The 24,836-nt window shown below is 44.9% G+C and overlaps 2 long non-coding RNA genes across 2 annotated transcripts in view; one reads left to right on the forward strand and one right to left on the reverse strand.

The window, feature by feature from the left end:
* The window catches only part of LOC308583086, a 194,254-nt gene that overhangs the window by 101,650 nt on the left and 67,768 nt on the right, over window positions 1-24,836 (forward strand). The gene's annotated exons all lie outside the window — the stretch shown is intronic.
* Window positions 1,122-10,548, reverse strand: LOC308583847. The gene is made up of 2 exons (XR_014006459.1): window positions 10,448-10,548; window positions 1,122-2,356 (listed from the first exon to the last, which is right to left on the reverse strand). It is a non-coding gene; the product is annotated as an uncharacterized lncRNA (long non-coding RNA).

Genomic DNA, 24,836 nt, shown 5'->3' on the forward strand with positions numbered 1-24,836 from the left:
GAATGCAGGCTGCGCAGCTATCCCAGAAGCCAGAACAGCAAGAGGGATTGCTGCTTTCACTGCACAGCGATCCCTCTTGCTGTTCTGGCTTCTGGGATTCAGAATATATTTTTCCTTGTTTTCCTCCTCCAAAAACTAGGTGCGTCTTGTGGTCTGGTGCGTCTTATAGAGCGAAAAATACGGTACAACTGAACCACAGCTAGGATGGCCAATGGTCACCCATGCCACCCATGAGGCAAGGTGAGGCGACCGCCTCAGGTGACAGAACCCACAAAGGTAATAGAATCTGATCTAGATCTCTATTCCCCTCCTTGTTCCTCATGCAGATCTTCCCTCAGCCCTTCTTCCCCAGCCATTTTGTGGCTTGCCTCAGGTGCCAAAATGTCTTGGGCCAGCCCTGTTCAGGGATTATAGGAGTTGTAGTGAAGCAACATCTGGAGCGCCAGAGAGTTCCTCACCCCTGCCTTAGAAGACAGCTCAAAGAGATGACAATACTAAAACTGCAATTTAGGGGCATGCATATTCTTTATTTCCCCCCCCCCGATTTCTCATTAAGCATTGACTCTTAACACATTATAAAGTATTGTTTTGCATGTTTCTCATTGCTAAATGATACATGCAAAACAAAGCAGCGCACACTAATGAGAAGACCCTGAAACACAATTTTACTATGTGATATTGAAATGTTTCAAAGTTTGGTTTCCAGCCAAGATATCTAAGCAGAAAGTAGGACGGAAAATGCATAATGAATACTGAAGCTGAAAAACCTCTTATTTTCATTTTCTCTATTCATTTTATTATTCTCTTACTTGTTTAAGCTGTTAGGAACATGAGAGGAGATGATGTTGATGTTTCTGCAATTTTTAATTTCTGGGGGAGGAGAGAATCCAAGAAAACGTGTAAGCTAATGTTAGAAATTATTCATGCCTGCCTGCCAACACAAGACATCCCTTCCTCTTACAGCAAAAGGTCAACAGCACAGAAGACAAAAACTGCTATAGTCTGGAAGCTGTAGTTAAGGAAGGCATCCAGCTTACAAAACAAGCTGCTATTAGCACTGAGGGTTGTTACGGGCTTGAACCAGCGTTGCTTTGACCATGAGGAAGAGTATCTAGACACCATTAAAAAACACAAAATGGCCTGATATTTATTTATTATAAACAGTGTGTGAGGTGGTGATTATTTGTTTTCACCGTAGTCACCAAAATGGCTTGGGATGGATCTGCCATGAACCATCTGTTTCGTGCAAAGGAAGTTTGGCTTGCTAATCTTACACGTATCTCAGGTCTCTTTGTGGGCAGTATTTTGTTAGAACATAAGAATGGCCCATCTAGTCCAGCATCCTGTTCTCACAGGGGTTTACCAGATGCCTATGGGAAGCCCCAAAGCAGGGACCCAAGTGTGTTAGCACTCCCCCACCCTGTGGTTTCCAGCAACTAGTATTGAGAAGCATTCTGCCTCCAACAGCAGAAGTAGAACATAGCCATCAGGGTTCCCAGCCACTGATAGCCTTCATTAATCCGTCCAATTATTTTAAAGGTATCCAAGTGGGTGGCCATTACTGCCTCTTGTGGGTGTGGATTCCATAGTTAAACTATGTGCTGTGTGAAGTACTTTCTGTTGTCAATTCAGGTTCATTGGCTGCCCATGAGTTCTAGTGTTATGAGAGAGCAAGCTGCCCCCAAAACTGAGAGAATTGAGGGGGCCCAGCATGTGCTGAGTGTCACATGACATCACGGCATGTCACATGATATAACACATGTCTCCTGACACTGCGCAGGCCGGGGCAGCCTTCCGCTAGGCTGCATGCTGGGCTGCCTCAACATTGAGGTGGCCGGATCCCCTTGAGACAAATATTGAGGGGGCCAAATACACCGTGGCCCCCTAGAGTTGGCACACCTGTGAGAGGGGGAGAAAAACTATTCTCTCTCCACTTTCTCCATGGCATGCATAATTTTAGGCACTTCTTTCATCTTGCCTCTTCCTTGCCTTTTCTCTAACTAAAAAGCCTCAAATGCCGTAGCCTTTCCTCATAGAGGAGCTGCTCGATCATCTTGGTCATTTGGGTTGCACGTTTCATAGGAATTGTGGGTTGGGGAAAGGAAGGGAAAAGAAGGAGCTTATGCTCTACTCTCACGCCTGCATCTGGACGCTTTGCAATAAGCACAGTAACGTAAGAACTGCCTTGGTGGTTGAGAGCAAGATGCATCTATCCAGTCTAGTCTTCTGTTTCAACAACAACAACCAGTCACATGTATTTGGTGAGGTCATGAGCAGAGCGTGAAAGTGATGGCCTCCTCCTGCTGTTTGTTCCCAGCATTTTGACACTCAGAGGTACAGCATGAAAGCTTTCCATCTTTAAAAAAGAGAGAGAAAACGAGATAAGGAATTACACAATAGATAAAGACTCTGCAATAAATCAAGGCAGATAAAAGCCATTCTGATGTTGCTGTGTGTATCTTGGCTTCTGGGCCAAACAAAGTGGGAAAGAAAAAGCCATTCCCACTCCCTCCTGCAATTCTCAAGCTCCTTCTGGAAAGTGCAGACATTATCTTGATTATGAGCTGACTGGCTTGTGCTTTCTGTGGCAACATGCTGCAGAGATGAAGTGGGGAGAGACCACACAGGAGCAGCCAATGTGCACTCGCTCATAATGTTTACTGATAACAAAAGGATGAGGAAACCGTAAGAGGCAATTTGTTAGTTTTTGAACGCAAGAGCCCTGAGGTCCATTAGAGGTTTTGCAGATTGTTTCAGGAAGCACTATCCACTGCACTGGGTGTCTGTAGATATAGGATTGATCCTTAAGGCTTTGCAGGTTGCTGCAAGGTCACAACATTAGCCAAAGATCTCACTTTTTATAGTACTGAATGATGTCTTTGTTTTGAGGGCCAGTTCTTTAAGCTCTTCATCAGTTTTAGTGGTGCTTTGAGGCTCACTGTGTACAGAAAATGCAGAGTCCATCTCAACAATTTGGCAATCTGGATTATCTGCTTATTTATTAGACTCTTATCCTATCCTCCTTCCAAGTAGCATAGGGCAGCAAACATGCGTCCCATCTCCCATTTTATCATCTAAACAACCTTGTGAGGTAGATTAGGCTGAGATGTAAAGATAAGCTGATAATGCCAAGGTTTCAGGTTTGATCCCTCTGTGGGACAGCTGCATGTTCCTGCATTGAGTGGGTTGGACTAGATGATCCTCAAGGTCCCTTCCAGCTCTACTGTACAATTCTATGATCACTTAGTGAGCTTCATGGATGAACAGGCATTTCATTTTTTTTCCTGTTCCTAGGCCAGCCTCCACAAACCTAGTGCTCTCCAGATGTTTTGGACTACAACTCTCATCAGTTCCAGCCCACAAAACTCCAAGTTGAGCTTCTGAAGTAAACAAACTTAGCCATGCCCACTGATTTCAGTGGATCCACTTGGAGTAGTATTTAGTTGGATACCATCCATGGAAAGCAACAAGTGGATATGCATTTATCTACAGGTTAAAATGAGAAGAATCCAAATTAGCATAGATATGTCACATGCCTATATGTGTCTTATGTGTATGTGTATTAGTCAGATGTGGCTATCCCAAATATCCTGATACAATGCTGGTTTCCTTTAGTGCTGTTTGGGAATCTTTCAATAGATCTGTGGAATTTCAAAATGGTGCCAAAAATTTGTTAACAGGAATTTTGCAAAATGAGCATGAGGCCATAATTGGAATGGGACTACATCTTTCTAAGGAATAAAATAATTAAAAGGCTAATACAGTGGTACCTTGGGTTACAGACGTTTCAGGTTATAGACGCTTCAGGTTACAGACTCCGCTAACCCAGAAATAGTACCTCTGGTTAAGAACTTTGCTTCAGGATGAGAACAGAAATCGCGTGGCGGTGGCAGCGGGAGGCCCCATTAGCTAAAGTGGAACCTCAGATTAAGAACAGTTTCAGGTTAAGAACGGACCTCCAGAACGAATCAAGTTCTTAACCTGAGGTACCACTGTAAAGGGATTAAAAGGCTTTCAATTCTAAGGGTGCCTCCTGATGTCCTGTGTATTGTGCATTCAGCCTGACTTGTTTGCACTGAAGTTAGATGATGTTTCATCAAAGCATTATCCTACATTTTCTACTGTATTTTCCTGTCACTTCCCTTGTTACAAAAAGTCCACTATTATGAGGAAGTGGGGTTTGTTTCGCAAGAGCTTGCAGTCCACTGAAACTGTGCAACCTGAGTTAGCTGGTATGTGATTAAATCCCATCTGAAAATAGTGACAGTCTGTAAGTGCATTTTGACCAGCCACAGATGCGCCCAAAGGGCTGTTTCTTTGGATGTGGATATGGATCGATGCCTAATTCACACATGTTATCACTTAATATCTTATTAGAGGAAGGACATCAAGAGTCACACCACAGAATGTGTGACCTGCTACTATTGAAAATTAATGTGCTTGATAGAAGGTGAGGTGTTGGGAAAGCTCTCCCTCTGGTGTTGGATCTGTGATGGCAGATTCACACGTAGCTATCTACATACTGCTGCTATCAAAGCATCCTTCTGAGAACTGCTATAGAAATTTAAGGATTTACTTAAACACAGTATTAGTGTGAAAGTCAGTGCTGTTAATTTTTAAAGGAAAGGGAAAGCATATGAAATTAGTTTTGTATAGATGCTCTAATGTGATTTTTTATTTTTTATTTGGCATGGAAAACAAATCATTGGCCAACAGGAAGAACTGGTGTCAGGGAACTGCCATCGGAGCATCAGGTGGTGGAGGGGCTCAGGGAGGAAGAAAGAGACTCAACAGCTGAAGCAGGAACCAGCAGGGGGAGGAGTGGATCTCTGAGGGAATGCGAGCAGGAGGGAGGGCTCAGAGACGCTTCCAGCGAGAACAGTGGGGAGGTATCTGAGTCTCCCATAGGGAGACCCACACCTCGCCGGAAACTGTCACGCCGTGAGTCCAGGAGACGCGTTTCCGTTAAGGAGCTTCTTTGCTGGAAGCGCTTCCGCAGACAGCCACTGTCAGACTCTACGAGTGACTAGAGCAGACATGTTTGAGGAGCTCTGTCACACACAGAGGTTTGTGGAGCCGCACAAACTCTGAGGGAGCACGATTTTACGCACAAGCAGCTAATCATCCCATTACAGCAGTCTGACAGTCTCTGTACGCTGCCTGTGCAGGAGAAAGCATCATGAGCGACCCAGCCGGAACCGGAGGAGCAGGGGTTGGAGCTGGTCCAAGCTTGGAAGAAAGATACCGAGCGTTGGAAGTCCAACTTGCGCTGCAGACGGCGAGGCTTGAGGAGAGAAGGGCTCAGGATGCAGACAAGAAGGGGAGAGCCACTCAATTCCCCAGAAAGGTACCAGGATTGGTGCAGAAGTTTGGGGGGGACCCCAAGGATTACCATGCCTTTAGGACAGAGATGCAATATGCCATTAATGTGCAGTTTGATGAGTTCCCTGATGAGGAATCGCGAGTTGCTTTCGTAATTGGGCATCTTGAGAAAGGGGCGCGGGACTGGGTTCGACCCCTAATGGCAACGCACAATGACGTCCTAAAGGACACGATGAAGTTCTTTCGTGCAATGGATATCATGTTTTCCAGCGATATTGAGGAAGGGGTGGTGCGCAGACAGCTAATGGCTTGCAAGCAGGGAAGCCGATCTGTCCGTGAGTACTGGACTGAGTTTACCATGCTGGTTCACAGATTGGGTTGGGATTTATCGGCGGCACCCATTCAGATGCTATTTGAAGAAGGTCTTTCTTCGGCTGTGAAAGACGAGCTGTGCCGGAGCCCCAGGGCGGTGTCTATGGATCAGCTGACCAAATCTGCGCTGACCATAGGAGCGCGTCAGGAGGCAAGAGCCTTGGAGAGGCGGGAAGGGAGAGGGGAACGTTGGAAGGAGTTCCGCATTCCAGACATTCCTGAGCCAGCTTTCCCGCCGGCAGAGCCGATGGAAATTGGAACAGCGCGCGCGCGCGCATTTTCAAAACCCAGTGAGGGGGCTAAGAAGGAGGGAAAGGGCGCCCGGAAATGCTATCTCTGCCAACAGCCAGGCCACTTTGCCAGAGTCTGCCCCCAGAGGAAGGAATGGCAAGGGATGGTGGGAGCTGTTGAGGGAGGAGAGCAGGGAGAAACAGAGCAGGTAAAAGCCAACGCCTGGTTGCCACAGTCGGGGCACTGCAGCCAGGCCAAAGAGCAGTGAAAGTGCCCGTGCCAGAAGCTCCTCAACCTGCTCTAGTGATTGAAGTGTCGCTAGAGCTGCAAAATGGACACCCCCTAAAAATAAAGGCGCTGTTGGACTCAGGCAGCTCCTGCAATTTTATGAGCAAGGAGTTTGCTGCTGAACACCAGATACAGACGATCCCTTTAAGCAACCCCCTGCAGGTGACCACGATCGATGGCAGGGAGTTGTTGGGAGGAGGAGTCAGCTTGCAGACCGTCCCAATGATAATGAGGGTGGCAAGGCACACAGAACTGATAGCGTTTAATGTGGCCACCTTGGGAGGCGCTCCCATTATTTTGGGAATGAGCTGGCTAGCGCTACATGATCCGCTGGTGGGCTGGCATCAAAGAGTGGTTTCCTTTGGTTCAGCACATTGCTTAGAACACTGCAAAGGGGAAAAGGGTTCAGCAGGGGCCCAAGCCACCCTAGCAGGGACGGAAGTAATGGAGAAGGTGAAGGTACCACCACAGTATGCAGATCTCAGCGACGTGTTCAGCGAGAAGGAAGCTGACCAACTACCCCCGCATAGGCCCTTTGATTGCCAGATCAATTTACTCCCTGGAGCACAGCTTCCTGTAGGCAAGTTGTATGCCATGTCAGACAGAGAAATGCAGGAGTTGCGAGAGTTCATTGACAAGAACCTGAAGAGAGGCTTCATCAGAGAGTCCAAAGCAGCGGGGGGTAGCCCAGTGTTTTTTGTGGATAAAAAGCACACGGACAAGCCGAGACTTGTATGTGATTTCAGGCGGTTAAATGCAGTGACAGAACCAGTGGCTTTCCCTATGCCCAGGATTGATGGTATTTTGACCAGGGTGCGGAAGGGAAAGATTTTTACAAAGCTGGATCTAAGGGGGGCGTACAACCTGATACGTATAAGGAAAGGGGATGAATGGAAAACCACCATGTTTACCCCTTTGGGGGCATTTGAATATCTCGTTATGCCTTTTGGATTACAAGCAGGCTCAGCGTGCTTTCAATCTTTTATGAACCACGTACTGGGTCCTTTGCTCTACAAGAATTGCGTGGCCTTCCTAGATGATGTGTTGGTGTATTCGGAGAATGAGGAGCAACATGTGAGAGACGTCAGAGAAGTGTTGAGCAGGCTGCAAGCCAACAGGCTGTGGGTGAAACTGGAGAAGTGTCAGTTTCATACCAAGGAGGTGGAATTCCTGGGGTACCGCCTGTCAGACAAGGGATTGGCCATGGATCCCGGCAAGGTGCAGGCAGTGCTGGAATGGAAAACACCCAAAACCAAGAAGGATGTGCAGAGGTTCCTAGGGTTTGGAAACTTTTATCGTAAGTTCATCCGAAACTTCGCCCACCTGACGGCGCCCATTACGGACTGTCTCAGCAGTAAAAGGAAGTTTGTATGGACGGCGGAGGCGGAGCGAGCGTTTGAGGAACTGAAAAGGGCCTTCGCCTCAGAAGAACAACTTCTGCATGTGGATTTACAAAAGAAGCTGAGGGTCGAAACAGACGCATCTGACAGAGCCATAGGGGCGGTGCTTCTTCTGCAGCCGGGGAAGGAGGAGTCAGAGTGGCGACCGTGTGCCTTCTTTTCGCGAAAGCTGAACAAATCCGAGAGGAACTACACGGTGTACGACCGGGAACTTCTTGCTATTCATGAGGCTTTCCGGAAATGGAGGCACCTGCTAATTGGTGCACAACATAAGGTGCAAGTGTGCACAGACCATAAGAATCTAGAGTATTGGAGAACTGCGCGAGTGCTCAACCAACGGCAGTTGAGATGGGCCCAGGAGTTCTCCAAATTTAACTTTGAGATTTGTTACGTGCCAGGCCCAGAGAACGTTAGGGCGGATGCTCTCTCACGCAAACCTGAATATTTGGAGGGGGAGGGAGCACCCGAAGAGACCCATGTCATTCCAGAGGACCGCTGGGTGTGTGGGGCGGCATTGGTGGGGCAAAGGGAATTGGTAGAGGGAACGGTGCATGATGAATACGCCCAGGACAAACTCAGGGGTCTCAGGAGGGAGGGAGACAAACCCGGGGGTTTTGAGGAGAGAAACGGGGCATTGTACTACAAGGGAGCGTTATATATACCCGAAGGGGAATTGAGGGAGAAGGTACTCAAGCAACTGCACGATAGCCCCACAGCAGGGCATTTTGGGCAACACAAAACCATGTGGCTGGTTACCAGGGAATTTTGGTGGCCCAAGGTCAGGGAAGATGTGCGGGAGTATGTGAGAGGGTGTGACCAATGCCAACGAGCCAAGGGGGAGAGGCGGGCACCGGCAGGTTTATTAGAACCACTACCCACACCTGAAAGACCATGGGAAGCAGTGGCAATAGATTTCATGACTGATCTGCCAAGGTCTAGAGGGAAAACAGCCATCATGGTTGTGGTAGACCTGTTAACTAAAATGGCCCACTTTATAGCCTGCTCACATGCGGTCACAGCAGAAGAAACAGCTAAATTGTTTGTAGAAAATGTGTTTAGCTTGCATGGCGCCCCCTTGAGGGTGGTTTCAGACCGAGGGAAACAATTTACTTCCAGGTTCTGGAGGAAGCTCATGAGCTTACTGCATGTAGAGGTTAATTTCTCAACGGCCCGTCATCCAGAAACCAACGGGCAGGCGGAAAGAGCTAATGGTGTTCTCCAGCAATATTTGAGGTGTTATGTGAATGACAGAGAGAATGATTGGGTGGAGAAGCTGGCGTTGGCAGAATTTGCCTACAACAATGCAGAGAACGTGTCCACGGGAATGAGCCCCTTTTTGGCTAATCACGGGTGCCATCCCAGAGCCTTCCCAGGGGGGGAAGGGGAGAACTGGAGCGTTCCAGCTGCAGAACAGTTCGTTGAAGAAATGGAAGCGATCCATCGCCAGCTCCAACTCAACTTAAACAGGGCTAAGGAGGAATATAAGAGGCAGGCAGACAAAAACAGAAGGGAAGGTGAAAGCATTAGGGTGGGGGACCAGGTGTGGCTGTCAACCCAAGGGTTGCCATTCAAAGGGGGTTGTAAGAAGTTAAGACCCAAAAGGCTGGGCCCATTTGAAGTCATGCAGCAGGTCAACCCAGTGGCTTTCAGACTCCGGTTACCGAACCACATGAAGCTGCACCCAGTTTTCCACAGGTCGTTGCTGTCACCGTATAAAGGGGACAGAGAAGGGAGGGTCACTAGGGGGCCAGCAATGGAGGAGAAGGAACACAGCTACCATGTAGCGGAGATCCTTGATTCCAGGTGGAAGGGAGATCAAGTAGAGTATTTGGTAATGTGGGAAGGGGAACCGGAGTCGGAAAACACCTGGGTTAGGGCAGAGGATGTCAATGACGAAGTTTTAATAGAAACTTTTCATCAGAGGTTCCCACGTAAACCTCAGCCTGTAGCGAGGTTCCGGAGGGAATACTTTGCCACCACCGACGAAGAAGAGGAGTTGGAGGGGTTCACAGATTCCGAAGAGGAGCAGGATTCAGCGAGCCAGGACGGCGATCGATGGAGGGAATTGTTCGAGACGTCTGAAGATGAAGAAGATTCTTTTCGGGGTTTTAACCCTTCACCTCCCAGAGGAGAGGAAATGGGAGGGGTGAGGGGGGCCCTGGAGGGGAGGTGGATGTCAGGGAACTGCCATCGGAGCATCAGGTGGTGGAGGGGCTCAGGGAGGAAGAAAGAGACTCAACAGCTGAAGCAGGAACCAGCAGGGGGAGGAGTGGATCTCTGAGGGAATGCGAGCAGGAGGGAGGGCTCAGAGACGCTTCCAGCGAGAACAGTGGGGAGGTATCTGAGTCTCCCATAGGGAGACCCACACCTCGCCGGAAACTGTCACGCCGTGAGTCCAGGAGACGCGTTTCCGTTAAGGAGCTTCTTTGCTGGAAGCGCTTCCGCAGACAGCCACTGTCAGACTCTACGAGTGACTAGAGCAGACATGTTTGAGGAGCTCTGTCACACACAGAGGTTTGTGGAGCCGCACAAACTCTGAGGGAGCACGATTTTACGCACAAGCAGCTAATCATCCCATTACAACTGGCTCAATGGAAACTACCAGGAAATGGCTTTCATATTCATTATTAATCTTGCCTGCCCAATGAAACAGGGAAAGGAAGAGCAAAGGATGAGAACCATTGCAGACATTTTGAACCCCCTGCGAGCTGGATTCTTTTCAAAATAAGGCCCTCAGAATTTTTCTACTTGGGCCAATTGCATTCATCCTCAAGTTTTGACTTTTTTCTTAACTGTATAAGAGTGAAATGATTAAATATTGGCTGGCTGCTTACCAGTGAGATATCTCAAGAAGAATAGCTCATTTAATGGATTTTGTATGGAAAGGAAATACTGCTGTCTTTGCCTGTAATCTGTGTTCAGAGCAGAAAATATCTAAGTTAGAACACAGGGAAGGCTATCTTTTTATTAGTCTGACGGGATGATGAAAAGGACATGCAGAGCTTTCATCTATCTATAAGAACATAAGAAGAGCTCTTCTGGCTCAAACCAAAGACCAACATTCTGTTCCCATAGCGACAAATCTACAAGCAGGACAGGAACACAATGGCACTCTCTGGATTATATTTATACACTTGACCTTGGCTTACTTCTTGGATCTTCAGATAGACTCTTATGCAGCTTTTCTTCCTCTCATGCACTCCAGATGTTTTGGACTCCAATGCCCACCTGACCTAACCAACATGGCCAACAGTTAGGCATGATGGGAGCTGTAGTTCAACATTTCTGACAGACACTAAGCTGGGGAAGCATGTGTTTGTGAATCACTGTCAGAATTCACATGACAACATCCACCAGATTTTTGACATTTCACTGTAACATCCTTATAAACTATATTTAATTCTTAGGAGGGAATGATAGGGGACTTTACAGCTATATATATGGAATGATCAGTTATCTTTGTATCTTTAGGTAGACTCCTCTTTCTGCAGTGAATTTTGACCTTGTCACAGTATCATCTTAGAAATTCCATTTCTAGTTCATCCCCCTTCTGGCTGGTGCTTTGCTTTTTATGGTGCAGGCTGAGGCCTCACTGCTATAGCACAAGTGGCTTTCATATACTAGGTAAATATAATTGCGTCACATCCAAACAACTTTGTACCACTTAATTTTGGAAACATCCAACACCAGCGGCTGTGCATACGAGTATAGAATATGGATGAACAGATCTGTCAATTTTGGTTTATCTCAGTTTCTCTTTTCTCTTAACAGCATCATAAGCCGAGTACACCACATTTTTACAGAGAAGTCATAAATATTGTTAGCATTTTAGTGTGCATTTCTCCTAATAGACACATTTTTGCAGGCAATTTCTCCTAATGTATCGAATTACTGCATGCTCTTTTAAACAAATATATTATCTTTTATACACACTTTCTCCTATATGCATTTTTGTACGCAAGTTTTGGTTGGAGAATTGCAACACAAAATTCAGAAAAATGTGAATTTCAGAGGACAGCTCCATTTCAGCTCTCCTATTATTTCTCAAGGTGCTAATTGGGTTTGCATTAAAATGCAAATTGAATGGAATGCCCTCCACTACTTCAGACTGTTAGTATGATATTTTAGGGATATAAAAGCATTGTACAGGAAGCACTTTCTTTACAATGTGGTTACCGAATAAAAAATGAAGAGGATGAAATCATTTCTTTGATTTGAAATGGTTTAAAGATCATTTCCACATTCTTCCTTCTAGCCATTTCGACAATTTGCGATTCTGCTGGGTTTTGTTCCACTTTTATAAAAAAACAACAAGAAGTGCTTATTTATTGTACCTGGCTATTGCCCAAAGTTAACTTTGAACATCAAAGGAAAATCATAGGAATTGCATCCCTCAGATACATCAGCTTTTCTGTGTGTATTGTTAAAAACACCAGTCTTTTATTTATTTCTCTCACCCACAGGAAGGAGTTAAAAAAAGAAAAAGCCCAAAGGCCCAAAATAGTTTGAGGCTTGGTTAATAACAATAGCAGATTCTTGGGAAAGATGAGTGCCTAGGGTTATTTCCACTGTGGGAGTGAAATGAACGTAAGGCTGTTTCTTTCCAAGCCTAACAAGAGGAACACCTGGTATCCCACCCCCCACCCATGATTCTAGATTGTGGACTGTGCTGGAAGGCTGTATGATTCCATCATCTTGGACCATGGCTTGACAATGACACAAGTGTGTTTTTACGAGAATGGGAGCCCCAGGGTGTAACAATTTTTTTTCTTGGGGCCTTTCCAGACAGTCCTCTTTTGCATGATAAATGCAAAATATTGCAGTATTTTGTGGCAGGGGTATAGTATATGTTCCAGGTACATCACTTCGCTAGAGCAAGTGTACAACATGTCCCTGTAACACCACTATCAAATAGCAATACTTGTTTGCTGGGGGAAATGTGCTTATTCATTCAACTGGTATAGTGAACGGATGTGTAATATACAAGTGTAACAATGGACAGAGATGTTCTTCTAGATGTGTCTATTTCTCCAAACCCAGTTGCTTAAATTCCGGCTGTGTCTTTGGCATGTGGCAATTGGTGGAAATAGTTTCTCTCATATAGAAAAATGGTTAGCTGTGCTAAGGTGAAGAGCAGAAGGAAGTAGAGGCATGGTGATAGGTCAAAGAAGATTGTGGCCCTTTAACAATATATTTTTTACCTACTAGATTTTCTGTGTTTAGAAGAAATCTGGATCATATGTAAAGGATAAAAAACAGGGGCGAGATGCTGATATTGATGCTGATGACATCTAGTGGATGCTGTGAAAAAAGTGGGCATGAGCAGCACTGACTCTCCAATAAACTCCTGCCTGGAATAACTGAATTCAAGTTAAGAGCCAGTCTACAACTTTCTTCTGCCACATGAGTTGCCTGAACTCCACCAGGGTGGCAGCAACAGCTGCAAAATTCAGAGCCGCCCCTATCATGGCACTGAAGGCTGTAGAAGGGGAAGATCATTGTTCCAACCTAAAACATGAAAGACTTAATAGCAGTGAAAGACTGTGGATCATAGCCTTCATTCTAAAGCTAATACGGTTTTGTGTCATTTCTTAAAATGTCACTGTCATAATCCCTCACATCCTCTTTAGCTAGGTTCCTAATTTGTGATCATGAAAATGAAAGATAATGACTAACTTAATCTAGAATTGTAAGCTTCATGAGCCCTCTAACTAAATTGTCTCTTTGTCTTTCCATGTTTCTTTCAGGTCTTGTCCTTCAGAGTGTGAGTGACAGAAAAGTGACTTTGAATACATCCAGAAAACAAACAGGGAAAAGAATAGCAAGTGAATTTCTGGAGTCCCTAACCTCTCCTTTTAGGCATTAAAAATAAAAAGCCATTAAAATAATTGCAAACCTATGTATGTCTGTGTACCTAATACATTCTCCTAAGCATGCAGAAGCCATTGGCTTATGTTTGGATGTCTTCTGGGAGAAGAGATGCAAGTATGGAAGTAGCTGCAGTGACTGTTCATCCTATGTGATGTTCCCTGAGCAGTTCAGGAAGCAGCCATACTACAGTGGCTACCATGCTATGGAGGTGATATTGAATGAGAGCCCAAAGACCTCCGAAACAGGAATCCCTGCAGGTGCAGGTTCTTTTCTCATGATACTGAAACAGTAGTGGGGGCAAAAAAATAAAAAAATGTAATTCAGCCTTCAAGCTTCTATGCAGGCTATTAAGTGTGCATGGGTCCAGCCTAGCACAGAACATAACAACACTGGCTTGAATCAGATAAATTGTTCTTCTGACCTCACATCAAGGTTACACTTATCTCCCTTCCCCAGAGTGCATACTTCTTGTTTCTCCTCAAGGGATTTATGGCACTCAACACAGCTGCCACCAGCAGTCACACATTCTTCCCTAGGGAGGTCTAATCACTGCACCTGTCCTGTGTGCAAAAAGATATCATAAACCATGCCATTATCCTTGACTGGTTGGAGTTTAATCAAAAAGTCTTTTCATGTGCTTCTGAATGGACCAGAAATGAAGTCAGGTGGTTTTCCCCCCTCTTAGCAGGCTCTAGGGTGGGTTTTTTGGGGGGTGGGGTGGGGCAGGCTGTTAGATGAACATAAGGAAACTGCAATTGAATTTAGGTGGCTGTTGCTGATTGTCTCTGAGTAACCCAGGTACACTGGAGGCTGAAGCTCTAGGTCTTTATTTGTGATGAGAAAAAGGAAATTTAGGCAGAGGCTGCTTGTCAGGCAGGGATGAAATTCTGCTGCTGAAGTGCCTTTGCTTCTGTTATGGCTTACAGTGGTGCAGGAGCCCTGACCTCATTGACATCTAGAAGAATTCAAAGGTAGGTGCGTCTTGGAGGTTGGCTTACCAGCCCAATGCATTTCAAGTCTATCGACTCTTCCTCTGGGCAAAGTGATCTGGCTTTTTCAAAATATGCTTGAGACAGTGTGGTTTGGGTTGCAATCCTAACCCTAGAAGTGATCCCTCTTGAATTCAGCAGGACTTACTTCAGAGTAAACATGATGAGATTTGCAGTCTTGATCATGTTCTGAAAGAGCTAAATCAGTTAACCCTGAAGAACAGACAATAGATTTAAAAGACATATTGGGCTGGGCCAGGAAGCCATTCATTCTGTGCCTTTGCAGTTTCCTCTTTTTGTTCTTGAATCTACTGCTCTCCCATATTCCCTCCAGATTTATACCTGCCTTCAACAGAGCTCAGAAGCAACTGAGCAAATTCTATTAGTCAATGGTGGTGGTGGTGGGCCATTAAGAAAGAATGAACCCGCCACATTCACCTCACAAAACTGGACCTTAGGTTCATATGTGACACCAGCTATTTTTATTAGTATGTTGTACATTATTGAGATGAAGAGTGTGCATAAATATGTTGACTATATAGACTGTTACTATACCAATGCAAAATAAACAGATTTATGCACAGCTGTTGCCATTCAAGAGCATTTTGAAATTCACAACGGCTTTTAAAAGAGTATTTCACCCAACCAAAATGGGTTCTCTTGAGGGACTACCCACAAATAGAAGGGGGCCCCTCTAGTGTTCGTTTCATTTGTCTTCTTAATTTTTATTTCTTTAAGAAAATGAATAGATTCTTTGCCTATCACATGTTTACATGCTGGCTGTGTGACAGATAAAAGCACACTTCCCATAGTGCTGGAATAGCAGCCCTCTCAGTGCAAAGTTGTTGCATCATCAGCCCCACAAAGCTGAGGTGAAAAAGATGCTTTTGTGAAGCTACCAGCTTTTTTTATTATTAAAAAAAACATGCAAGCAGGAATTAAGCAGACAAAACTTCACCTACCCATGGAAAAAAGTAAAGTCCTATATTTCTCCATGGCAGGCTTCATACATGCGGCTTTTTCTACATAATGTTTTCTACATAATATTAGCATTTTCAACCTCCAGGCACCACCCACACAAGTACTGTTGTTGATATAGAATCAAGCACATTTATAGTAGCACATTTCTCTGGTCAAACGCCATTGGAGGTTTTCAGTATCTGTTGTGGTTAGATAAATGATACCTGGCTGCCTTTTCCAGTCTACTACTTCTGCTTGCCTCACTGGCTTATACCATTATAAACACTTGGGCATAACTTGGCCTTTAGAGAGAAGATTGTCCTTTTCTAATTTTGTGAATCACAGAGGAGGCCCGTAAGCCCTCTTTAAACTCTGTCACTTAGCATGGCAAGATTGACGGGGCTGGAGTGGTACAGACAGGCCAGTACTTATAGTTTAATAATGCCTGAAGATGTATTCCAACATTATGTTCTTAGACATGAGGTTGATTGTAGGAGGAATCCTATGACTTAAAAGCAGAATGTGGTCAGTGCATACAAATATCCAGCAATATTTGTGAAAAATGCGACCATTTTTTAAAAAAAGAAACCGATTATTTGTATGTTACCTCAGAAGTATGCTCCACTGAGTTAAAGAGGGGTTACTCCTAAGTAAGCATGCACAGAACTGTAGTTTCACAACAAGCTCTGTGTGAAGAACATTAAATCCCTGGCATCTTCCAATTTAGAAGGTTCTCAGGTAAAGTGAGGGCCCAGGAAAGAACGCAGGCAGCTCTGCTTGCATATATATCGTTTGTGAAATATGTTGATGGCACTTCCCCCCCCCACAATACTTTAATGGGATGTGCACTTTGAATACGCCATTTGAGACTACAGCAAATGATATATGCTGTGGAAAGGCACTTTTAGACAACTTGCATCATTAATAAAAGTCCCACAGCAACCCCTCAGCTACAAGAAAAGGCATTTCAAAATGATAGGCTGAAGGTTGTTGTTGGTCTCAGTGAAGGAATGAGTAATAGGATACTGAGGGAAGAGAGACAAAACAGAATGAAATTCAACCTCGACATCTCTTTATACCCACCCTCTTTATCCTTGCTTCAAGGTTGCATTTCCCCCTCCTTTCCAAGGACCTGTGAACTGTTGCACATCTGTCTCCTTGTCTATATGTTTATACAGTAGGAGCTTAAATTCACAACCTCCCCAATATTGCTTGAAACATTAGCATATTACCTAACACCACGATCCTATGCACATTTTTGCAGATTCACTGAATTAAATGAGGCTTACTTCTAAGGAAGTAGGCACAGGATTTCAACCTTAACAGTCATTGGTAGAGCACATGCTTTGCATGCAAAAGATTCCAGGTTAAATCTCGGCATCTCCAATTTATAACGATCATGGCCCAGGAAGAGGGTTTTAGCAGCCTTGCAAGGTCTAGCGTGGAAGCAGCTTCTGGCTGGAGAAGCTGCAGTGGGCACACCAGCCAAGCTGATTACCACTGAACATCAACAGGTAAATCACCTAGCCAAAGCACTTTCTTGTCAGGAATGAGTTCAATTGATTGGCCTTCATCCAGCCGGTTTCTGATTTGAGGTATCCGTTTAGCACTTCATCTGCATCACCTGAATCTGATGAGAGAGAAAACTCAAAGTTTTCAGCATACTGACATCACCTCACTTCAAATCCTCTGTCCCAGCAGTTTAATGTAAAGGTTACAAAAAGCATGGAGAATAAGATAGAGAATAAGATAGACCCTGAAGATGGCCATACCATAAAAACCCTGGAGCTGAGCAGTAGCATCTTCTTTAAGTGTTTATTACTACCCAGAGTTGCTAGGGAAACTCAGCCAGATGAGTGGGGGAATAATAACAACAACAACAACAACAACAACAACAACAACAACAACAACAACAACAGTCACCAATGCAATGTCCTACAGATGTTGGTCTTCAATTCCCATCAGCCCCAGCTGGTCAGGGCTGTGGATGACATGGCACTGGCAACCCCTGGTTTGTTAATAAGACACACTCCTGTTTTCTCACTATTGCACTTTCAAGAATGCAAAACACTGGGTTTCTTTTCTGCCTGTACACTGATGTCATCGCATCACTATGCTAGAGAGGACACATGCAATCTTGTTGTCTGTCTAGAGACTGAGGTGCTAGACCTTTTGCAAACTAACAGAAATCAGCAATGAAACCCCTGGAAGAATAGGAACAACAGCATTGAACCCGGCCTTCTCCCACCCCATGTACACACAGTCAAAATGTAAGCTGGTCCCATGTGTCCCATCAGCCAATTAGCCAAGCCAGCAATAAATAGTAATGTACCTAATTAAAGATCTGTAAGAAAGAGACCCCAAACCTAGGAAGCTGCTGTTAATGATAATGTAAGCCAGTGATCTCATAAAAAGAAATCTTAATGAGTCTTGCATTTTTATTCATTAAGCACATTTCTAAGACGCAAGGAAACACTGGTTTGTAATTGTTGTAATGGTTGAAGGATTTACAGTGAGTTTTTATTAACTTGTTCACATTAAGAATATTCTACAAATTAGGCCACTGTTGGGGTTTTCATAGCTGCTATTTTATTATCTTTGTGCTGCATCTGGTATGGAGCTCATAAACATATTCTTACCAATACACACACGTGCTCGTGTGCGCACACATACACAAGCACATGCACACACATATTGCTTTCTTATGTCAGAAAGAAAGCCACTGTGAGGAAAGGATATTGGACTAGATAGCTCTTTGGTCTGATCCAGTAGGGCTCTTCTCATGTCCTACTGGAGAGCCAGTGTGGTGTAGTGGTTAAGAGCAATAGACTCGTAATCTGGGGAACTGGGTTCGTGTCCCCGCTCCTCCACATGCAGCTGCTGGGTGACCTTGGGCCAGTCACACTTATTTGAAGTCTCTCAGCCCCACTCACCTCACAGAGTGTTTGTTGTGGGGGAGGAAGGGAAAGGAGAATGTTAGCCGCTTTGAGACTCCTTCGGGTAGTGATAAAGCGGGATATCAAATCCAAACTACTACTACTACTACTACTACTACTACTACTACTACTACTACTACTACTATTCTTCTTCTTCTTCTTCTTCTTCTTCTTCTTCTTCTTCTTCTTCTTCTTCTTCTTCTTCTTCTTCTTCTTCTATAGATCTACAAAATACATAGACCCATCTGTAGATTTTATAGACCTGTGTTCCTACTGGGATTATCTGTCTATCCATTTTATAAATCTGCAGACCAGGGCAGTGCATTTTGGATAATAGCTGGTCTGGTGATGGGAACGCAGATGGGAACCAAGCTTGGCTCCCATTCAAAGCAGCAGCAGCACCTCCCCAGCTCTGGGGGCCTAGTGGGGAGGGTGGTAGTTTGGGACTTGTGGCATTGCCTTTCCCATGCGTGGTTGTCAGCAAGGCAGGTGTCCTGTCCTTGTTGGTGTATGGTGGCCTGGAGAGAAGGGGCTTTGCTGCCCCCATGCATGATGATGAACACACAACCTTCCCTGGTTGGCACTGTGCTGAGAGCCACCTGGAATCTGGCACCCACCCTGCCTAAGTGCCACAATTCTGTCTCCATTTGTGATTCGCAGCAACTGACATTCTGATGCACACTTCCTCTGGAACTGGTGGTATAGTGTACTCATCATGGCTGGTAGCCACTGAGAGCCTTGTTCTCCATGAATTTGTCTAATCCTCTTTTATTTGAAGAGTTACGCTCCTTGGTTGGAGCTGTCAAATACGCTGGAGGTCCCAAATGCTCATCCGGCTATCGTTTTGATTCTGTGGTTTTGGTACAGCAGGCACAATGAAAGTTATCTCTTTGAACTTCGTCTGAACCCGTCCTAAATTGCCACGGGTGAGCTTCAACGGCCAAAGAATTTGGAAAAGCAAAGCATTATTGGCAATTATGATGCTCAAAACTGACATGTACTCGCTTGTTCAAGGGTGGTTGCAAAAATTCTGGAACCATCAGTAAAGAGTCCGCAATGAGAACCAGGCCTTTTTCCAAGCAAGCCTGATACTCAAAGACTGCTTCCTTTCTTCCAACCAGCCCTTGAAACAGTATCTCCTCAGAGAGCTGGGCATAGGTGCACTGACTGCAAAGAAATGGGTCACTACTGCACACTGAGGAGGAGCAGAGTGGAAGCTTGCTGTGGATGGGCAATAGCAATAACTACGTGATGTAAGGAAATGTGGAAGTTTTCCCTGCTCTGGGCTTTGAGCCAGTAAACTGGTGCTGGAAGAATTCATTCACACGCCCACATATACACACACATGCACAAACCCCTTTTTGTTTCCCACACTGAGGCATAGAAAAGAATCGGAAATGTTTGTTGCAGATACTAGTAAATCCTTCATTTCCTACACCCAAACTCTGCTAATCACAAATGCACAAATGGTTGATTTCCCTTGAGAACCAATGCAGATAGTTTAAAAGGGTAATTAGGGTTCAACACCATAAAGAATTGTGAGGGGAAAACTCCAACCTTATTGGTTTTGGCTCTTTATGGGAAGAATCCCTGGGAATTGTGAAAGCTTCATTCTGAAAATATGGCAGAAAAGAATTCTCATTCTGACTGTCACTCAGTTGATTCAAAGATTCACAAATGTACATAGCCCAGCAGAGGCGCTGGGTTGCCCCCTAGATTGAGGGGGCTTCAAAAACCTCTGCCCCCTAGAGTTGGTGTGCCTATGCAACACCAACAGATATTTAATAAGCTGTTTGGTGTGAGAGAGTCTCGTTGATTTCAATGGGTCAGCTCTAAGCATAATTAAGTCTGGATCCATCTTATTCTTCTGTCCCCATAGGGAATATAATTAATAAACTTAGTACTGCTAGAATTTGAATGCACAATATATATGTCAGAAAACTGAGGGTAACAATAAAACTGAGGATAAAATATGATTAAGTGGAATCTAGTTGATGAAAGCCTATGCTGAAATAAAATTTATTGGTCGTTAAGAAGCTACTTATGTTCCGGCGTATAAGAGGACTTTTTAACCCAGAAAAATCTTCTCAAAAGCCGGGGGTCGTCTTATACGCTGATTATGGTTGTGGGGGTCGCCTGAGTGTTGCCCTCCACAGTGGTAAAGTCCAATGGGAAGCTCTCCACTGGCTGCCCATGCTCCCCCATGAGACATGGGACGGGGGGCAGCTCCTTTGACGTCCGAAGCGGAAGCAGGAGGAGCCAAAGCGAATCATTGTCCCCAAGAGAAGTGGGGGGGGGGAGGAGGAGGAGAAAGGGAAATCCCTTCTCACAGCTCGCCATGCCTCCCGAGTGCTGAACCTCCCCGCTCACTCACATGGACCGCTGAAGCAACACCTGCCTCGGGCGATCCCAGCATGTACAGGCGTTTTCTACATTTGTGTGTGTCTCCGCTCTTTCTCTCTCCCCACCCTACACAGATGGACGCTCTGGCGCACATGAGAGAGACAGAGAGCGAAAGCGCTTTCAGGCAGCTGGTGCGAGGGGGGAGCGCCTGTGTGAACTGCGCTTACGAGCCCTGCACTGTTTGCCTTCCCTCTTATGAAAGGGTGGAGGGGAGGGGGAGTGAGAAGGGAGGGAGGAGCTGTGGAGAGGTGTGCGTGGGTCTCTCTCTCACATGCGCAGGTAAGCAGCTGTTTGGCGGCTGTTGGGGCTCTGTGAGGTGAGGGAGGTGGGGGGAGGTGGGTCTGGTGAGGGAAAAGAGGGGCAGCAGCTTCTCTTCCTCCTCTCCTGCCCTTACACGGAGAGTGATGGAGGAGCCCTTCCCGCCAAAATAGGGCAAGAGGTGGCTGTGCTGGCTTGGCAGCCCTGCGAAGCGCCGGGGAGGTGGATCATGAGGGGGAAACATTGACTATTATACTAAGAGAGATATATATACCATATGTTCTGGCTGCCGCCGAGGATGGAGGTGGGATGAGGCAAGTGGGGCTTTGAAGTCCTCCCCTCAGTCTTCCCTTCCCCCCGATCCTCCTGCGAGGCCCCCCTGCGTACAGGGATGAAAAGACTGGCTGCCTCTAGTTGGCTGCAGGCGTTGGAAGAGGGGTAGTCTTATATGACGAGTATATCCCAAACTCTGTATTTTAACTTGAAAAGTTGGGGGTCGTCTTATACATCCAGTCGTCTTATACGTCGAAAAATACGGTACCCTTCTTGTCATATAACAACGTTTAACCCAAATTTAATTGTTTAGTCAGATTGACCAGCTTTTGCTTTATTGATGCCTGTCTGTTTTGCACTTCCTCAGTTGGCAGAGACTATTTCTGAGGGGAATCATCAGGGCTAGCATGAGACATCCTGCAAGATGAGGCAGAGTCACTCCTGCTCCATATTCCACCCTTGCCCAGTGTACTGACCTCGTCTCTCCTTATCTTGTCTTGGCCACCAGTACCAGCAACATGGGATGTGCTAAGGCTCCCCATCTGACAGTGTCCTCCTCTGACCAATACAGGGCCTGCCATTTTTGGTTGCTTTCTCTTTCTCATTTTTTTCCATTTCCCTTTCCGTTCTCCATATTTCCACAGCAATTTTTGGGAAACCCATTTTTGTCTGCAGTTTTAATTAATGCAAACTTTTTTTTTGCGAGCTATTTTCTCTAATATAATGCATTTGCATGTTGTTTTCACCAATATACGCCCATTTATGCACACTTTCTTCTAACAGACACATTTTTGTATATATTGATTGGTTGGAGAACCTCACTGAAAAATTCAGAGAAGTGCGAATGTTGATTTCGGTATCCTGTATTGGTTCAAAAAGTGCAAATTAGGTAGTTTCTCATTAAAATGCAAACAAAATGGAAATTCTCCCCCAACCCTTCTTAACCCTAATCTTTCCTCAGAAGGAGGTGTGGGTGACCTGACCCCACTGGAGAGCACTGTAAGAGTGCTACTGACCACTTTGCTGGTGCTGTTTCAAGAGTGCTAAAAGATGGCTGGCCAGGCCAGGGAATGGCATACACACCCACTGCCCTTCCCAAGTTGCCACCTGAGGCAAAGGTGGCTAATGGATGTGGCTAATGGATGGGTTGGTCCTCGAGATCACGCTTACCTTGAGTTCCCTCCAGTATCAGCAAATGGAATGTGGGGGTAGTGTCTTTCTAAAAGAGCTATGAATTTTGAACTCTCAAATTTCATAGATCTTTGTTTAGAGATAGAAATATGTCAACTGTAGCTTTAGAGCATGTCTGTTTAAGCTAAAGGCACCAGCATAATGATGTAGCAGTTCACCAAAGGTTTGCCAAGTCTTTTGCTTTCTCTGCATGCCTGGCCCTGCAGCAAGACCTGGCTAGCATTTATTCAAGACTGGACGAGCTGTAATACCTGGCTTGGTGCAATTTTTATATGTCTGCTCTCCAGGACATATTTCCTCCCATGCGTTTGGCTCCAAGTTATGCTCCCATGTCTTTTAAAGGTGCTGTGAGAAAGAACAAAATGGATTTCCATTTTTAAAGGGAGATGAATGCTGTCATTGTCCTTTTATCCAGATATCAGGAAATGGATGTTGCAACAGACCAATTATGGACAAAATGTGCCACAAATCTTACGATACAATGTGTGAAGTAATAGAATTTCCCCAAAGGTTTGAATAGTCTCAGAAGGCCTATTTCGTTGTGCTATGGGACATGATTTAAAAACCACACTACTACTTTTACAAGGTCTTTTCCATGCTGATTAAAATGACTGCACTATAAACCCATTGTTTACAAGATTGTGTTCATATAAGAAAAATGCAGATGACCTGTTTAGTGTCATTGGGTGGGAATAACGAAATTTAATTGTGTTTATCTGCATCATTTTATTTGGCTATTTGCACGGGCCTATTCCCAGTAGGATGTTAACCCCTTGCCAAACAGAATGAGAGTAATCCTCGCTGGTAATTGTATTGCAATTAAATTTAAAATACGGGACTGCAGACATCTTATGGCCTGAATTCCAGGCTGCAATTTGGCAGGAGACACAGCAGATGGCAGTATATAACATAAATTACTTTATCAATCTTATTCCTAAAGGTAACTTGCTGATGGAAACCAGCAAGATGATATCAGTAGGTCCACTTAACCATTTCCCTTGCCTGAGTGAAACAGCTAAGGAGAAGTCTTGCATGAAACAAAGTGAATTCAAATATAGGTCGCATTTAGGGAACAGGAATGTCAAATCAGCAAAATGAATTGTCTCTGATTTTTCTGGTTTCAGAATATGACTAACGTGGAACATCATGATGCATGCTTTTGGCAGTGGCTGCTGCTGGGCTTTTAAAACTGGGATTTTATTTTATTTTTAAAAAAGAAAAGAAATGAAATTTCCACTGCTCTACTTTTTGCCCACTACTGAGAATTAATTATACAGTGGTACCTCTGGTTACGAACTTAATTTGTTCCAGAGGTCCGTTCTTAACCTGAAACCGTTCTTAATCTGAGGTACCACTTTAGCTAATGGGCCTCCTGCTGCCGCCACGCAATTTCTGTTCTCATCCTGAGGTAAAGTTCTTAACCCGAGGTTCTACTTCCGGGTTAGCGGAGTCTGTAATCCGCCGAAGTGTTTGTAACCCAAGGTGTTTGTAACCCGAGGTACCACTGTAATTTTATAATAATTATTATTGTGAATGATGAATTTAAAGCATTCAGAACACGTTATGGACTTCAGGTCACTAAACACACTGTATGGCTTTGTCCTTAAAAGCGCATAAATATTTTGCTTCTAGATAGCAGTAGGTGTGTGTGTGTGTGTGGCTGAGAGGAAGTGGCTTGCTTGAAGCCACCTAGTGAATTCATGGCAGGTGCAAGTTTTCATTACACTACACCAGGGTTTCCCAGACTCCCACCAGGGTCTCCAGCTGTTGTTGGACTACAATTCCCATCATCTCTAGCTAGAAGGAACAGTGGTCAGGGATGATGGGAATTGTAGTCTAAAAACAGCTGGAAACCCAAGTTTGGGAAACTTGATTGGTAGAAGTTTAAAAGGGAAGGCAACTTGGAAGGATGATGCTAATATTTCCAGGCTGGTACAAGAGAGATTATTTGACATGCTTCTCACACAGCTAGTATTTCACAGGCTAACGATTCACAAAGATGGCTACCATTTCATAGGCCAAAGATGCACAACATGATCCATGACAGCGATATGTAAACAACATTTTAAACAGCAAATGACCAAGATGAGTATTCCTGACAAAAAGACTCTGGCTGCCATGATGTCTGGGAAGCAAACTCCATGATTTGAGAGCCTTGGCTGGGATGACATTCCATCCACAGCTTTTCCATGAAAAACACAGGGATTCCATCCCAACACTGACCAAAATTGTATCAAATCTCTTGAAAGTGCATTTTTCACTTACCAATCTCTCCCTACAGCTCTTGTACCCCCTGGAAACCTTCTTGATAGGGCCGGGGAGCCCTGAACAGTAGGGGTTGT

Source organism: Podarcis bocagei (assembly GCF_964188305.1).
Source record: "Podarcis bocagei genome assembly, chromosome: 3".
In the NCBI taxonomy this organism is placed as follows: domain Eukaryota; kingdom Metazoa; phylum Chordata; class Lepidosauria; order Squamata; family Lacertidae; genus Podarcis; species Podarcis bocagei.